Source organism: Rutidosis leptorrhynchoides, chromosome 2, assembly GCF_046630445.1.
Source record: "Rutidosis leptorrhynchoides isolate AG116_Rl617_1_P2 chromosome 2, CSIRO_AGI_Rlap_v1, whole genome shotgun sequence".
Classification (NCBI taxonomy): Eukaryota; Viridiplantae; Streptophyta; class Magnoliopsida; order Asterales; family Asteraceae; genus Rutidosis; species Rutidosis leptorrhynchoides.
In genome coordinates, this window is record NC_092334.1 from 156912952 (window position 1) to 156925747 (window position 12796).

The 12796-nt window shown below is 31.9% G+C and overlaps 1 non-coding gene across 1 annotated transcript; it reads right to left on the reverse strand.

Moving 5' to 3' along the window:
• Nucleotides 1-12248: 12248 nt before the first annotated feature.
• LOC139895322 (small nucleolar RNA R71) lies at nucleotides 12249-12355 on the reverse strand. Its single transcript, XR_011775779.1, has one exon. It is a non-coding gene; the product is annotated as a small nucleolar RNA R71 (small nucleolar RNA).
• Nucleotides 12356-12796: the final 441 nt, after the last annotated feature.

A 12796-nucleotide genomic window follows, 5' to 3' on the forward strand; every position in this document is an offset into this window, starting at 1 on the left:
ATACATATAGTTATATTAATTTATATATATTTGTAATTGGTATTATATCATAAGTCAATAATTTGTTATACGTAATATTAATGTTAATATGTTTAATATAAATTTTTTATGTAATATTAACATAAGTATATAATATTTATTTGTTCTATAAAAATAATAATAATTATGTAAAAAAATCATGATAATTCTAATAATAATAATAATGATAATATTAATAATAATAATAATGATAAAAAATAATAATGATAGTTTTTAATAAAAAAATAATAAAAATGATAATTTTAATAATACTAGTGATAATAATAATAATGATAGTTTTGATAATCATAACAAAAATAAAAATTTTAATAAAATTTTAATTTTCATAATAATGATAGTTTTAAAAAAAAAATTATACTTTTAATAATCATGATAATAATAATACTTTTATTCATTTAAAACATAACTTATTTATAATTTTAGTCATTCTCATTTTAATATTTGTATTTATAATTTTTAATCATAACCTTATTAAAATCTTAATAATCATAATCTTAATTATATTATTAACGATAATATTCATAATCTCAATATTAGTGTTAGTGTAATAATAATAATAATAATAATAATAATAATAATAATAATAATAATAATACATATATAATAATAATAATAATAATACCTATAATAATATAATAATAATAATTTATACCATCATGATTATCATGCCATCATCATCATCGATCGTATCATCATGCATGTATCATCATCATCATCATCATCATACTCAACGGCATCATCATCATCATACCTCGTTATCATCATCATCATCGTTAATCAATCGTCATCACCATCATCGAATAACGTATATCATTTTTCATCATCAAACATCGTTATATTATGTATTATCTAATCCATCATCATTCACGATCATACTGTAACGGTATAATAGTATCATCATCTTCTTAGTCGCTGCAACAGGAACGTAGCAGCATAAAAACGAGAATAGGAACACGTATGGTAGTGAACAAGCTTGAAGATGGTGGTGGTATGTGTGATGGGTGGCGGTTCAAAGGTGATTGAAGTTAGCGATTGTTCATGGTGGCTGTCATGATAATGAGTTCACAAAGAGAACAAAAAACAAGAGAGAGATGAGAGAGAAGGATATGGTGGTGTTTTACGGTGGATGTGATGGTTCACCGGAGGAGTGGTGGCTCTCGGTTGCAGGGGCAGTGATGGTGTTTTTCGAGTGCAGAAACAGAAATGGAGAACAATAGATAGCAGCAGGTGCAACTCGATATATATAATCAACCTGGCACCGACACAATTAATATATATATATATATATATATATATATATATATATATATATATATATATATATATATATATATATATTATACATTTAATTATATGAATTATATATATTATATTATATTCTTGTGCATAGTGGACTTGTAAATTTAGCTTCGTTGTCTTGTACGTTGATGCTCGGTTTATGTCTCGATTCCGGTTTTTCGAACGCTTTTTCGTATGCTTAGAAATCTTGTACTTTACATTTCGCGACACGTACCTTTATCAATAATTAAACATAAATCATTGATAACTATATCACTCGAAGTGCAACTTGAACGTTCGAGTGTTTTGGTCATTTGCTTCTATAATTCATCTTCTCGTTATCTATTAAAATATGTTAATAATATTGAAACGTTTTATATCTAAATTACTATTATACTTTATCACATTTTAAAATATATATAATTTAGAAAGATATAAATTTGTACCTCTTATTTATAATTGAAATATTTAATTATCAAACTAAAAAAAATAAAATAAATGAGTGATATTATCGTTTACAAAATAATTTCGAACCCATATATATATACTCTATATATAAACACATTTTAAATACACGTTGCAAATTATTTATATAATTAGCTCTATCAATTAATATTCCAATCAATAATCAAATTCTATTATTTCGAAAAACGTGTTCGTACAAAATCGAATAACTATAGTTTTCTAAAACTAATTATATTCTTATCTCTTTAATGAAACGTTATAATAATAAAAGTCTATTATTTCGAAGAACGTTTTCATTAAATTAAATCGAATAAATATAAATTAGTTAGCTAGAGTCAGTTATCATTCTTTAAAAGGTTTTATCTATATCGTATAACGTTTTCAATATTATGAAAACTAAATAATTATCTTATCAAAACCACGAGGAAAATATTGTAAAGCATGAATTGGAAATTAAACAGGAATCTCCACTAACTTTTGTCTAGTTCTCGTTAAATGACAATTTGTTCTTACTTGCAAATCACATTACCATTTATTCCGAATACTGATAAAAAGGACAGATTTCTTAAATCACAGTGGACCTCTCAACAGATACCCGTAATCATATCACAATGAATCCTGATAATTCAATCATTTGATATTATCTTTTAATGCCGTAGATAAATATATTGAAACAAATACGTTCATGTAAAGTATTATACATCTAATACTTTGTTAATTAATATAACTATATATTATATATATACATATCTATATACACATAAATGTTCGTGAATCGTCGAGCACAGTCAAAGGGTAATTGATTATATAAAAGTAGTTCAAAAATTTTGAGATTCAACTTTACAGACTTTTCTTATCGTGTCGAAATCATATAAAGATTAAGTTTAAATTTGGTCAAAAATTTTCGGGTCGTCACAGTACCTACCCGTTAAAGAAATTTCATCCCGAAATTTGATTGGGATCGTCATGGTTGACAATAAGTATGTTTTCATGACGAATACGAGTTAAAAATTTAGAGTTTTATCATTGGTGATTAATATGGATAAAACAATTCGATTATGTGAAGAGCATGAGTGAAGCTACCTAAAAGAGTGAAATGAAGGAAATAGGGATTCGTCTTATCTTTTGACGTCATCGTGGTTGATCTCCGTATTAAAGAAAATCTTTGTAATCTATATAAGATTTGATTCTTCGGCGATTAAGGAAATTATGATCCTCTTCGATTTAATGCGATAATCTGTCTCAATTTCTCTGTATGATATTTTACTATAAATCTACCTCCTTCGTTTCCTTATTTTCACATCTCCCATCTTCTATACTTTCTTCTTTAATTCATACTTCCAAAACATTCATCAATATGCTCCATCCAGTTCCAATTCTTGATATATTCTTGACTATCACCTCTGTCATTCTTCTTTTTCGCGTACTGTTAAGTCCCCAAAATAATTAAGGATTTAATTATGACAAAACTGTAATTTATTTGCACTAAAATGTTATGTGCAGCTAGCACAAGTTTGTTTATGTATAGACAGCAAATATTATTATGTCAAGTGTTCAGTATGCTGCCTAGTCTACCAGCACAAGGTAGAGTGTATTCTTCGAATCATCACAGGATGAGTACTCAACAATTCAAGAATATCAAGTGACTCAGCATAAGAAGAACAATAAACCTGGTAAGCAGCATACAACACAAGACAGCCATGCTCCATTACAAGCATGGTGGTTTCCTGAGTGGTCTACATCAATTGTACTATTCAACAGAAGTCGAAGACAAAGTTGAATAGAAAAGGACACGCGTCGGTGACTGACAAGTGACCTTACAAGACCACATGGGAATGCAGAAGTTTAATGCATGTGCAGACATGTGTTATACTTTGTCAACACCTAGGGAACACAACATTCTATTTGTTTAAACAAATAGTGGTGTCAAACCGAATTGGGATGTTTCTGCAAATAGCTACCAAAGAGGAAAGAGGAGAGCACGCTCTCTGATGCAGTTGTCCCCACAAGTACAGACATCCTATGTACCAGTGGACAATAGAACCATTACACGGTTAATAGGACTACTATTAATTGTTGTATCCACTATTGTAACAACTAGTGGTGTGGGTTTTGTTATTTAGAGTCCAAAACGTGTAATAGCTTTAAGTTTATCCTCATAGCTATACTTAGGTAAATCTGTATCAACCAACTATCATTCCGCCAAGGATAGTTGTAATTCTTTGTGATTTAATCAATAAAGAATAACAGTTGAAAAATTACCTTTGACTCTATTTACATTACATGCTTGAATACTAAACTGTGTTTAATTGGTTAGTTAATTAAAAGAAATTGTATTCACCCCTTCTACAATACTTCTGTTGTTAATCAAGGGACCAACAACTGGTATCAGAGCTTCAGTCTTGATAATTTAATATCTTGGATCTGAATTCTCTCATGGCTGCATACTCAAATACAGATTACCTTGAAAATGGCTCATCCAATAGACCACCCAAATTTAATGAAGATGAGTATGAAACTTGGAAGGCAAGGTTCATGTTTCACCTGAAGTCTATTGACCCACTTATGCTTGGTATTACCACAGATGGTCCATTTGTCCCAACTGAAACTATTGATAGCATTCTAGCCACTGCTGATACTCCTGCCATTCCTGGCAGAGAGGTTGTTCTCACTCCAGCCAAATAGGATGTTGAGGACAAACGTCGTGTTGGACTTGACCCTAAGATCAGAACTCTGTTAGCTATAACTTTACCTAACCACCTATTCAAACTGATTAAGGGAAAGCTGAATGCTAAGCTTATGTTAGACTATCTAGATGTTACTTATGAAGGTATAGATGAGGTTAGGCAGAACAAGATTATTGCTTTGAAAAGAGAGTATGAAATGTTCTTTACCTATAAGAATGAGACCCTTAAGCAAATCTTCATTAGGTTTAACTCCTTAATTGCTGACCTGCTTACTTTGAAAATTACGTATACTAATTTTGAACAAGTAAACAAATTCATTGACTCATTGTCTGCCAAATGGAAACCAGTGACTGACCCTCTAAGAACCACCCAGACTTTAAAGAACTTTAATATGTCTTCCCTTTATGGTACACTTTGGAACCATGAGAAGGCAGAAGCTAAACTTGAAAGAAAATTTTAAGTCTGCCCCCACCACTTCAAAATCTTCTAAAACGATGATACTTCCCTTATGGCTGCTACTAAAAAGAAAGCTCAAAAGGCTTTACTGGTTCAAAAGTTGACAGCAGAAGAAGAGTCAGCAGAAGATGATGTGGATAGTGGTACTGGGTCTGAAGAAAGCAGTGATGATGAAGATGATGTGGAAGGTTTTGCTGAAGGTATGGCTTTGCTGGCTAGGTAGTTTAAAAGGTTTAATCGTAACAGAACCAGCAAGTCATATAAAGGGAGTAATAAACCAAGTGCTAGGTATGGCAGCAAATCGGTCAAGGATCCTAAATCTGAGTGTTACAATTGTGGGAAGGTTGGACATTTTGCTGCTGAATGCATGTCCAGGAAACCTTCAACATCACAGGCTAACTCCTTCTCAAAAGCTAATAAGTACAAGAACAAGTACAAAGCTATGAAGGCTCAAATGAAGGAAAGTGCAAAGGCTGATAAGAAGGGAAAGTAGCAAGAAAAGGTTCTAGTTACTGAGCATCATGATTGGGATGAAACCAGCTCTTCTTCATCTTCTGACAGTGATACTGATGATGATGATGCTGGTTATGCTTCTGGTAAAAAGCTATGTTTGATGGCCAAGGAGGTCTAGGAGTCTGATGAGGATGATAATGGTAGTATGTTTTTGGCTGATATGAGGGAAGCTGATCGGAAAAAGGATTCGCCTCAATGGAAATCTGAAATGCTGTATAAGGTTGATAATTTTCGAACTTATACTGATGATGAAAAAGCTGAAATGTTTGACTACCTAAGAGTTGATTTATGTAGAGGCAGTAAACGTGAAGAAGTTTTGAAAAATGATAACAAATCTTTAAATGATAAACCTAAAAGCAAAACTGATGAAATTAAGATCTTGAAGGATGAAATTTCAAAACTTGAAAAACAAAATTTTGCTTTAAAGTCTCTTCATGTTGAGGCAGCAGATGTTAAGAACCAGCTAAACGACCTCAAGAAGGTTGTTGCTTCATGGTGTACATCTGCTCAACGCACAACTAAGTGTGTAAATGAGAAGGTGCCTACCCAAGTTGAAGCTTTCTTTGCTGGTGACTATGCTGCTGCTGCTCTCGCAGAAGTTACTTACATGGACCTCATTCTTGAAACAGATCCTGAAGCTGTCTTGCCAAATACCTTTGCCAAGATAGTTAAGGGTAAAAAGGTCTTAACAAATAAGTTTGTCAGACCTACTGAGACCCCACCACCGTCCATGAAAGAAATTTTGGAGGATGAAGTAAAAGCCAAGGAAACCAGTACTTCAATTGATGAAACTACTGATCCCTCAAGCATTTACTATATGACTCCAAAGGAATGACGCATTATAAGGGAAATCACTGAAAACAATCAAAGAAAGTTAAAATCAGTTGATTCCCCTTCGTGTTCAAATTCCACCAATGCTGAGCCAGCTGATGAAAATTGTACTGATCAACCAGTAGCTGCTGACAAGCCAGCAAAACGCAATACTGGCAAGTCAAAGGCAGCAATCAAGATTCACAAGAATCGACCAGCATCAGCTGACGGGTCAGTAACTTCCCATACTGACTCGTCGAACAACAAAGGCAAAGCAGTATACCATGATTATGGTACTGGTTCTAAAAGGAAAGCTTCCATTAAGGGAAAAGCTAAAGTGAACCAAATTGTGGAATCATGTGCTGGGTCATCTATCACTGAGATAATGACAGTCAAGCTTGACCAGCTCATAGCTGCCATATCTGAAAGTATACCCGATCTTACTGCACCCATTTACTCAGTGTATGACCAGTCACCGATACCAAATGTGAGAAAATGCTACAAGTGTGGCAGTAAGTTTCACTTAGCCAACCGGTGTACTCTAACCCTAACCTCATCTGATGCTGCTTCTTCAAAAAAACCAGCAGACAGGAAGAGATCATCAAAGATGACCCTTCCAGAACCCATCCTTGGATGGGTTCCCAAAAAGAACTAATCTTTTAGCTACTGTGCAGGGCATTTAAAACAAGCAAATCTGGTATCTTGATAGTGGTTGTTCGAGACATATGACCGGATGTAATTCCCTGCTGATGGACTATCAAGAAAAGGATGGTCCAGTTGTATCATATGGAGATAATTCGTTGGGTTACACAAAGGGTTTTGGTACTTTAACAAATGGGATTGTTACATTTTCAAATGTAGCATATGTCGTTGAGCTTAAACATAATTTACTCAGCATAAGCCAACTGACAAGCAAAACTAAGATAGTCCAATTCAGAAGGAAAATTGGCACTATTTTTTATAAGACAGGGAAGCCACTGCTGACAGCAAAAAGACATGAGAACATGTATCAAATCGACATGAACACAGCAGTCACAACAACTGATACTTGTTTTTATTCAAAGACAGCAGACAACCTCAAGTGGTTATGGCACAAGAGACTCTCACATCTCAACTTCAAAGATATTCATAAGTTATCTAGTAAAAGTTTGGTGTCTGGGCTACCCACAATGTCTTATGTGAAGGACGTATTATGTCCTGGATGTGAAACATGGAAGCATCACCATGCCTCATTCAAATCAAAGCAGATTTCATCTGTTGAGAAACCATTTCACCTTCTTTATATGGATCTTTTTGGTCCTATTAATATAGCCAGCTGTAGTGGGAAGAAGTATACACTGGTGATTGTTGATGAATATTCCAGATACACCTGGGTGTTCTTTTTGAAGCAAAAGAGTGAAGCTACTGATGAAATTATCAATTTTATCAAAAGAATGGAACTACTGTATGGGCAACTGGTGAAGCAGCTTAAAAGTGATCATGGTACAGAATTCAAAAATGCAACATTGGAAGAATTTTGTGCTGACAAAGGTCTTTCACAAAAATTTTCTGCTGTGAGAACACCTCAACAGAATGGTGTTGCAGAAAGAAGAAACAGAACTCTCATTGAAGCAGCAAGATCTATGTTAGCTGAGTCTGGGCTGAAAAATTCATATTGGGCAGAAGCTGTGAACACTGCTTGTTTTACCCATAATAGATCTTTAATTGTGAAAAGACATCAGAAAACTACTTATGAAGTTCTCAAAGGCATAAGACCCACAATTTTATTTCTTCATGTATTTGGCACTCCCTTTTCATTCTAAACAATAGGGATTAGCTAGGCAAGTTTGATACTAAGGATGATGAAGGTATATTCTTGGGATATTCTAACATGTCAAAGGCTTATAGGGTTTTGATAATGCTAAAAACGAACATATATTTCATAGCATTATCTCTCAAGAAAGACAAGCTTTTAGTTGCAATTGTTCTATTTACAAGTGATATTCATTTAAATAATAAAAAGGTGAAGACAAAAGACGGATTCGATGAATTGAAGATGCAAATGACCAAAAAGCTAAAAAGCTAAAAAGTACAATCCAAGTGGTTCAAATTATTGATGAGAAACGTCTAAAAATTATAAGAGTACAAGCCGTGAAACACAAAGTACAAGATATTAAATCGTACGAAAAGGCGTTCGAAAATTCGGAAGCGAGACATGAACCAACTTTCAGCGTGCGACGCAACGGACCAAAAATTACAAGTCAACTATGCACAAGAATATAATATAATATATAATTAATTATATATATTATTATATATTATAATTATACGCAACCCACGTTTTGGATTTAATCTATGAGCTGGATTCCAGACCTCCGCACTCGCGGAGCTATGATGAACAAAAACTTCGCACTCGCGGAGCTCTACAGTGAAACGTGGGCCTATAAAAGGCCGCACATTCTGATCGATTCCTTACTCCTTTTTCAATCTCTCTCTCACGATATATATATATATACATATATATATATATATATACATATATATATATACATATATATACATATATATATATATATATATGTATATATATATATATATATATATATATATATATATATATATATATATATATATATATATATATAATCTTAATTTTAATTTAAAATCAATAATAATAAGGTTATGTTAGCGAATGTTGTAAGTGTGTAAGTCGAAATTCTGTTCGTGTAACGCTACACTATTAATACTCATTGTAAGTTATGTTCAACCTTTTTAAATTAATGTCTAGTAGCTAAGTTATTATTATGCTTATTTAAATCGAAGTAATCATGATGTTGGGCTAAAAATTAAAGGCGGGGTAATTGGGCTTTGGACCATAATTGGGGTTGGGACAAAAGAACGACACTTGTAGAAATTGGACTATGAGCTATTAATGGGCTTTATATTTGTTTAACTGAATGATAGTTCGTTAATTTAATATAAAAATTTACAATTGGACGTAATTATAAATAACCACATACACTCGATCGGACACGATGGGCGGGATATTTATAATTACTAATAATCGTTCATTTGACCGGACACGGGAATGGATTAATAGTCAATGGACTCATTAAAACAGGGGTGGATTACATGCAAGGACACTTGGTGTAATTGATAATAAAGTATTAAAACCTTATTACAGTTTAAGTCCTTAATTAGTTGGAATATTTGACTTCGGATATAAGGATAATTTGACGAGGACACTCGCACTTTATATTTATGACTGATGGACTGTTATGGACAAAAACCAGATGGACATATCGAATAATCCAGGACAAAGGACAATTAACCCATGGTAATAAACTAAAATCAACACGTCAAACATCATGATTACGGAAGTTTAAATAAGCATAATTCCTTTATTTTATATCTTATCGCACTTTTAATTATTGTACTTTTTAATTATCGCAATTTTATTTACTGTTATTTTATTTATCGCACTTTTATTTATCGCACTTTTATTTATCGTCATTTACTTTACGCTTTAAATTAAATTATATTTATTTTTAATATTTTACATTAGGTTTTAATTGCGACTTAAGTTTTTAAAATCGACAAACCGGTCATTAAACGGTAAAAACCCCCTTTTATAATAATAATACTACTTATATATATATATATATATATATATATATATATATATATATATATATATATATATATATATATATATATATATATATATATATATATATATATATATATATATATATATATATATATATATATATATATACATACAAATATAGTTTTAAAAATATAGCGTTAAACTTGGCTAGTTCCCTGTGGACTAACCGGACTTACTAAAAACTACACTACTGTATGATTAGGTACACTGCCTATAAGTGTTGTAGCAAGGTTTAGGTATATCCACCCTATAAATAAATAAATAACTTGTGTAAAATTGTATCGCATTTAATAGTATTTCGCAACAAAAATATAACTATTTTGTACCCCTCTGCTTTAACATCAAGTATTTTTGGCGCCGCTGCGAGGGAAAATTCAACGCCGAAGCGAAACGCTATAAAAAAAAGAGATTTTTATTTAAGTTTTAATCTATTTTTGTAAAATATAAGTTTTAATATTAAAAACAAAAATATAAAAACATAAAAAAAATATATATATATCTATTTAGGTGCTTTAATTAAAAAGTTCATTTTTTTTAGAATTATAAAAATTAATAAGTAATTTTTTATATATAAGTTTTATTTAATTTTTTTTACTACAAAACAGAAAATTAAAATTAAAAAAAAAGTAAAAAAAAAAATATAAAACATTGAGCCTGATTGCAGCTCGTTTGAATCTGCATCATCCGCACTTGCGGAGATATTGGGTAGCAGACATTCGCACTCGCGGAGCCTGCTCTGGCAGAAAACCTAGTACGTAATTAATGCTAATTAGGGTTTTTAATTAATTAATTATTATTATTATTAACCTAATTAGGGTGAATTATTTTATTAATTAGTTTTAGTTTATTTTATTTTGTATTTTTAAGTTTCAATTAGTTTTATTATATATAAAATTGATACTTTTATAAAATAAGTAATATAAAAATAATATTTTTATAAAAATTGTATTTTTATAACTTTAAGTTTTATTTTATATTTTGTATCTTTTTATTCGTAATTTATATATTTATCGTTCGTAATTAGTTTTAAGACTAGTTTTTGCCGTAGTTTATTTTTATTTCTAGATTTTTAGGCTTTGCCGTAAAATCTCTTAAGTACTTTTTCTTTAGATTAAGATTTAGGTGCTTTAGAATTTTGCGACGCCGTTTTAAGATTTTAGTACCTTTTAAGTTATTGCCGTTTTGGATATAGAATTCCTTTAAGCTTTAATACCTTTAGACGTAAGTTTTAATTTTTAGTTTTTAGACTTTTAAGTTTCGACGCTGCATTTTATTATTTTTCGACTTTTATTTTTCGACGCTTATTTTTCGACCTTTTATTTTTCGACGTTTTTCCGACGCACTCTTTTTCCTTCTTATTTCTCGAGGCTCTAGTTTTTAGGACATAGAATTTTTTATTTCTTCTCTAAAATTTCTTTAAACTTCGACGAAAAATTATTTTAAGTGGTTAAATTGATAGACATCCAAAATTTTCTGGTTCGTAGTAATAGTTGGATTTGTTAGTGGCGAGTTGTGGGCTTCCGATTTAAAGGGTCCTGGCTACCTGCTGCATCTATTGGCTATTCGAAACGTGAGTAAAATCAGAAAAGTCTATTAATTTGATAACTTATATAATTTTTATCTTTTTTAACTAATAGGATATTCAGTGAATGCACCGAGTAAAACGTTCACCACCTTTCATACGTTCACCACCTGTAACACGATCAAGACATCTAGCCAATATTATCGCCGTTGATTTTTCTTTAGAATCGTCATCAAGTCGACCAAGTACTCCAATTCAAATTTTCGATAATCTATTTTTTGAACCCGACCTCACAATTGAGAATCCAGAGGATATTCAGGGACAATTCAGAGATCCTGAACCACTAATCATTCCTCCTGAACGACAAATTACTCATCCAGAGATTGTCGAGGAAGAAACCATTAAATCAGAATCCTCTAGTGATTCAGATTCAACAAACTCAATCATGGAAAATCTGGAACCTCTAAGTATGGAAGACCGAATGAGAGCTAAACGCACTGGCCAAGGTCACGCATTTACTCAACCAGACATTAATGCGCCAGATTATGAAATCAAAGGACAAATCCTACACATGGTAACTAATCAATGCCAATTTAGTGGTGCGCCGAAGGAAGATCCAAATGAACATCTTCGAACCTTTAATAGGATCTGTACACTATTTAAAATCAGAGAAGTTGTGGATGAAAAGATATATCTCATGTTATTTCCCTGGACTTTAAAGGGAGAAGCCAAAGATTGGTTAGAATCGTTACCTGAAGGGGCGATTGATACATGGGATGTCTTAGTTGAAAATTTTCTTAAACAATTTTTTCCGGCATCTAAAGCCGTAAGACTTCAAGGAGAAATTGTTACGTTCACGCAAAAGCCAAATGAAACATTATATGAGGCATGGACAAGATTTGGAAAGTTATTGAGAGGATGTCCGCAACATGGTTTAGACACTTATCAAATAGTACAAATATTCTACCAAGGATGCGACATCACTACACGCAAAGACATCGATATAGCAGCTGGTGGTTCCATTATGAAGAAAACTGCAACTGAAGCTTACAAAATTATTGATAACACTGCTTCCCACTCACATGAGTGGCATCAAGAAAAAGACATCGTTAGATCATCTAAAGCGGCTAGAGCCGATTCTAGCCATGACTTTGATTCCATGTCCGCAAAGATAGATGCTTTCGAGAGACGAATGGAAAAGATGACTAAAGATATTCACTCAATACGAATTAGTTGTGAGCAGTGTGGAGGACCACATTTGACAAAAGATTGTCTCAGTATTGAACAAACAATGGAACAAAGAGAGAATGTTTCATACATAAACCAAAGGCCTGTAAATAATTATCAGAATAATTATCAACCGCCAAGACCAATCTA